Source organism: Humulus lupulus, chromosome 7 (assembly GCF_963169125.1).
Source record: "Humulus lupulus chromosome 7, drHumLupu1.1, whole genome shotgun sequence".
Taxonomy (NCBI): Eukaryota; Viridiplantae; Streptophyta; class Magnoliopsida; order Rosales; family Cannabaceae; genus Humulus; species Humulus lupulus.
Genome location: NC_084799.1, coordinates 194,969,967 through 194,976,497, shown reverse-complemented (window position 1 = coordinate 194,976,497; position 6,531 = coordinate 194,969,967). Strand labels below are relative to the sequence as shown.

General features: G+C 34.6%; 1 long non-coding RNA gene across 1 annotated transcript; it reads right to left on the bottom strand.

Moving 5' to 3' along the window:
* Positions 1 to 491: 491 nt before the first annotated feature.
* LOC133789035 (uncharacterized) lies at positions 492 to 2,918 on the bottom strand. Its single transcript, XR_009873447.1, has 2 exons — positions 2,336 to 2,918; positions 492 to 988 (listed from the first exon to the last, which is right to left on the bottom strand). It is a non-coding gene; the product is annotated as an uncharacterized LOC133789035 (long non-coding RNA).
* Positions 2,919 to 6,531: the final 3,613 nt, after the last annotated feature.

Here is a 6,531-nt window from a genome sequence, read left to right as displayed (position 1 = left end):
AAATAAATTTTAATTTTTTTTAATTTTTAGAATGGCTACCTGATTACATGGCAAGATAATTTAGATAGAATAAATAATATTTTTGCTTCTTAAATTTTTGACACTATGAGATTGTACTCCTAAAATATACAGTCTGTTAAAATTTCCCCCTGAACTATTGATACTATTAGATTATGTCTATGTTACGATTTGCATAAAATAATTAATATTTTTGTCATTCCCCAAACTTTGACAACTACCAAATTATGCCCACTTTAATTATAAAAATTTAAGAATTTACATTTTTATTAGTTCTTAAAAAATTTAAGAAAAAATATTAAAAAAAATTAATAAAAGACTAAAATTATTTTTTAAAAGAAAAAATAAATTATTACAATTAAAAATATCAAATTCCTTTCTATTTTATGCAAAAATCATAATAGGAGAACGATACGATAGTATTAATATTTCATAAGAAAATTTTAATTAACCACATATTTTAGGAAGTATAATTTAAGAGGCAAAAATACTATTTATATTCATTAAGATATATTGCATTTGCAAGAGTGGGTACACTACTCGATCTTGCAAAACCAGTCTGCAGGCTTTCTTATTACATAAAATAGTATTAGTACGTACTATATAATATATTGTTCATATCTCCCTTTTATTGGTTTTACACGATGAGGATATATTTATATAAAACACATAACACTAACACAGCTGATGATGATGAGCTAGCTTTGGCAGCACTTAGAGAATTATTATTAATTCCATGGCCTTCAGGTGAAGAGATGATTTAAGTAGATCGATCTGATCTGATCTGATCTGATTGATCTAATCATTCAATGGCCATGAGGTACGCAGTGGCCGCCGCGGACATAGATAGTACAGGGCGGGGCTTTTGGGGCTTTTGGTACGCATGGGGAATAGCGTTTTCCGCGGCCACAAGAAAATGGAATTTGGCCAGGCGGTGCTGCTCCGATCACTCGCTTGTAAATAGGAGCACCTGTAACATCATTAATAATATATATTACAAATCTACCACGGTATATATATTAATTATCTTTAAAAATATTGACACCGTAAATACTTAAGTTCGTACTTTTATTATACTTAAATATTTAATATTTTTTTTTTTATCACAATTGTTATTTTTTCTGTTAATAGGAAAATATCAAACTTTTTAATTGGGGATATTGGCAGCATTAATACATAAATTTATATAATTGTTGCATTTAAATACCTAACTTTTGATATTTGAAGCATAAATATATATAAAAATATCATTTTGGCCCCTATATTTTTCTTGAATATGCAATTGGTTCGTGTTTTGTTAAATGACAATTCAGATCCGGTATTTTACAAAATGGATCAAAATAGTACTTTAGACCCGAGTTTAGTCAAAATATTTTCAATTATAAGATCAATTATCGGGTCGTTAGTGATGTAATGAGTTCAGAGAAGTGGAGAAAGTGGTCGAAGAGCTGAGAATGAAATATTATATTTGATTTTTTTTTACCAAAATTGGATATAAAATACTATTTAGATCCATTTTGTAAAACAAAAATCTGAATTGTCATTTAACAAAACACAGGAACCGATCACGTAGCATATTTTCTCTATTATATATGTAGTATCACAAATAAATATTATTAGTGAATTAAGAAAATATCAATTAATTAACGTACGTAAATATATTTATTAATTTTCTTTAATGATATACATTATATTAGTTGACTCGTGCTTCTTTTACTTACCATGGTTTAATATACATATACATAGGTGATTTTGCGGCATGAGTTTCAAAAAGAGCCATGTTGGTAGAGCTATTTTGTATTTGTGATTCGTAAACAGTTTTCGATGCATTTTTTTTTTATTACCGTATATATTGTAGTTATTTAGAGTATCCTATTTTGAACCTAGTTTTTTGGCACTGTAAATTATTCATAATTTTCTGAATATTTACATGATACTCTAAATAAGTAGAATATACACGGTCATAATATAATTTTCAGAAAATTATAGAATATCTTGAAAAATGAAAATAAAATTAAAGAAAAGGAAGACAATTTCCACTAAGAAAGGAAAAGAAAAATATAAAATTATAGAAAAACAAATTATATAATTAATATTATCTTTACACAAATATTAAAAGACAATACACTAATTACTTATTTGAATACAAGTATTTCATAATATTTATAATTTCAAATATTATCAGTTTTTAAGTACATATGTATAAACAATTTACAATAAAGATGTATATACACAATAAATAATACAATATTATTTATTAAACTAAAAATAATCAACGTAATAACTAAGTAATGAGAAGGGAAAGCATTTTTCTCACCTTCTTTTAATTCTCGAGCAAGGACTAATGACGATGAGAAGAAGAGAATGGTAGACAACACAACTGTAATTAGTATAAGAGAAGACTTCATCTTGTTTTTGGATATTTTGGCTTCTACATCTTCCTCCTATTTATAGCCGAACAATAATAGGCTAGGTGGCAAAACAGTAATTTTAGCTAAAGCAAAAGAGTACAGTGGAAATAGTGGAATGATCACCCATGTTAACTAATGAAAATAATTGGAATTTCGTATTAGGATATTTTTGTTGAACTACACATGTACATCAAAATTATAATTAAAATCAAAATGCTACCCATTTTAGTTCAACTAATTATATAATATATGACATTAATAATCGATCATAACTGAAACGATAATAAATTGAAAGATGGCAATCAATGAAAGAAAAATATTTGGCCAGAAAAGTAAAAAAATTGAGAGTCAAGAACATGATCTGCCAGGATTTGAATTAAATAAGGTACTCTTAATATTGGTAGTAATTGAGAGACAAAAACAAATGGAAAGGCCGTGAATTATATGGTTCCCAAACAAAGCAGTGAACCCCTCATCTATATATTTTCCGTGCGAAATATTTGCCCTCACCTTTGTTATACATTATCACCCCCCACACACACACATATATATATATGAGACACTTTTAATGGTTACTATCTATAGATAGTTACTTTAATATTAACAGTTATATTAAGATTAATGATCCATATTTAAAATTGTTAATTAATATTTCTAAAAATAAATTTTAATTTTTTAAAATTTTTATAAATATTACCTGATTACATGACGATCACATATTTATTAAATTAAAAAAAATCTTATTTAAGCATTGTATATGAAAATTCGAAATTAATGTAGAAAAAATATTTACATGTTGGTGACTTCTATATCATGTCACTATATTGTCACATCATCATAATTGTTAGTACCCATCTATGGGTAGTAACCATTGAAAAAAGTCTTCCACACGTGTATATATATATATCACTTCTATATAAAAAATGTGTAAACAACGAAAATTCTTAATTTTAACCATTTGTTTTATTAACTTTAAGAAAAATATTCTAAATATTTAACTAAATGTACTTTTAAAACTAACTAAAAATAAATATTTATTAATTATATTAATATAAATTCAAATATTATAAAATATCATTATTATATTAATATTTCATATAAAACTACATTTATAATAATTATAAATTATTATTGTTATAATAATATTAATTAGTAGAAGACTAGATATTTAATATGTATAATAATATATGTATATATATCTTCTATATAAAATATATGTAGAAAACAGAATTTTTTTGCTTTAATATTTTGTTAATTTTAACGGAATATTCTAAATATTTAACGGAATATACCTTTAAAATGAATTAAAAATAGATATTTATTAATTATATTAATATAAATTTAAATTCAAATTCAAATGTTAAAAATTATTGTTATACCCAGATTTCGAGCTATGGTATATATGATCTCGAAAGATGGATTTGCAACAAATGGTCTCGTAAGGTTTAAAGTACGCTCCAGGATTGAATATCGAGCCTGCAAGACTCGATATGACCTCGAATGCGATGACCTCGAACGTTCACGATCTCAAAAGGTAGCTCCCTTAACATATCTATCTTCAGGAATGACCTCGGATCAGGGGGTCCGAGCTCGACGCACATACGATCTCGAAAGCCACGCGACCTCGGGAGATGTCTCTAGCTCGAAAGATGACGGGAAACCTGGGAAGCTAAAGTCTTAGAGATACATGATAACCACCTTGAATATCTATAAGTATTGTAAATACGAGATGTAATCCTCATATATTATTGTAAATCCCCTAAAATCGTGGGATATTACTTGGTCAGTTATACGTCCCCTGGTCTTCAGGGGACGTTTCCTTTTATATCTGATTATAGGCATTTAAAGACCTTTATTTGATTTACACAAAAAGAGTAACTACCCAAAATATGTGGGATAATATTATGCAGCCTTCTCTATAAATAGAGAGGCCATGCACCATTGTAAATGACCGAAATTCTGAACCTTGATAGAAAACTCTGAAGAATTCATGCTGAAGAATTTTCAGAGATAATCTTGAGTTTAATAACAGAGACTCGTGGACTAGGCAGATTTAACTGCTGAACCACGTAAAAATTGCGTGTTTGTATTGTCTTATTTTAATTGTCTATTATCAATTATTGTTTATGTGCTCTTCTTTCACTGTTTGACGAAAAACGGCGTCAACAGTTTGGTGCTTTCATTGAGAGCCTTAAGCATTCATCCCTGAAAGAATCATGGCCACTAACAATCAGAACACGCCTGAGGGAAATTACCCAAGACGTCCTGAAAAACAACCAATGGAGAACCCGGATGTTGAGGAGAGGAGTGGGTCTTCTGATTCCCGGGGACCACCGCCTCCACCAAGGGATGAGGATATGTACTACAATCCGGAGCGGTATGTTCCCATTGTGGAACTAGAAAACTGGCAGTTAAAGCAGCTGTTGGCAGAGGCCAACAAACAGAATGAGGAGTTGACAAGGATAGCCGCAGAGGCGCAGGTGGCTCAGCCCCCGCCTCCGCGCGAAAACCAAGTGCCTCCTCCAAGGGACATGCATGTTCCTCCCCGGAGACCTCGTGGGCGTCCACGAAAAGATGCTGCCACAAGGAGGCTGACTCAACCTCCGGCACCAGCAAAGCCATCCGCTCCTCCCAGGCCACAGAGGAGTACTCGAGCTCGGGTCCAGCCTAACCCGCCTGTGGAAGCACCTGCAGGAACTAAGAATAACCGAACCCCTACAGAGGCTCGGACTCAGGTACCTGGGAGCGCACCGAATGCGACTGACCCGTCTCGGGCAAACTCTGGACCCTCTAGGCCGCGACAAGGGTGGCAGCCACCGTCGCCTATACGGTTCCCTCCGTCACCCATAAGATATCCTTCGCCACCCCGTAGAAACGCTCAACCTGTTCGAGATCAGGATCAAGGGCGTGTAGGGGATAGACAAGGAAACAGGGAGACTTTCCAGGAGCGGAGAGGCGCTCCATCTGAGAGAAGTCAGACGTCTCGGTCTCGCACTGCGGAGACGAGGCGACATGGAAAGAATCCATCGCGAAATAACCGAGCAATGAGTTTCACCAGTGATGAGTTCGGAGAGACCATGTCCGTCAGCAAACACGACCGAGGTCGTAAGAATACTGGAAGTCGCAAGAATCGTCCCGACCTGCGCAATCATCTGAATCAGAGTCGGGGGAATGGAGATCAAACAAATCCGGACCTGAGGGATCGCTTAAATAGGCGTAGAGATCCCTCGCGGAGAAGCGAGCCTGGAATCACGATCAATGACAGTCAATTCCAGACAGCACCTCCTACTGACCCAGTCCAAGAAAGAATCGATCAGCTCGAAAGAGCCTTTAGGCTTTTGAAGAATGAACGAGGAAATGGTCGATATGAGGACTCTGATGAGGAGCTCGAGCCGTTTGCTCCCCATTTTTCTGACACTCAATTTCCTCAAGGGTTTCGGATTCCTCACGTCCCAACATTTGAAGGAAAGACCGACCCATGTAGTCACCTGAGCACGTTCAACACTATCATGAGAGCCAGTAACGTGGGTTACGAGCTCAGGTGCATGTTGTTTCCAACATCATTGGCAGGACCCGCCAGAAGTTGGTTTGAAAAGTATAAGAGACACTCAATAACCTCATGGGAGTAGTTTTCTAAAGACTTTAAGAAGCAGTTCAGAGCAATGGTGGGGGTCAGACCAGAAGCATCCACCTTAACTAACGTCCGGCAGCAACCGGGCGAAACATTGAAGAGTTACCTAACAAGATTTAATCTGGAAGTAGCCCGAGCTCGGGACGTGGATGACAGTGGACACCTAATGGCTATCTGAGCTGGTGTATTACCAGGAAGTGCCCTTTGGGACGACATGCAAGGGAAACCAGTAAGGTCAATAACCGAGTTTAACAGACGAGCGCAAAGGTTTGTCAATGTAGAGGAAGCGAGGTCGATGCTCAAAGCGACCTCCCAGTCAGAAACTACAACGATAAACGTCAACTCTGCCTCAACCTCAGCAGACCCAGCAGCTCCAAAGCCTACCTCGGAGAATCTCTCCAAGAGGAAAAAGAACGAAGGAAGTAACCCCGAAGCTGAGGGAGGAAAGAAAAAGAAAGGAGAGAGGTATTT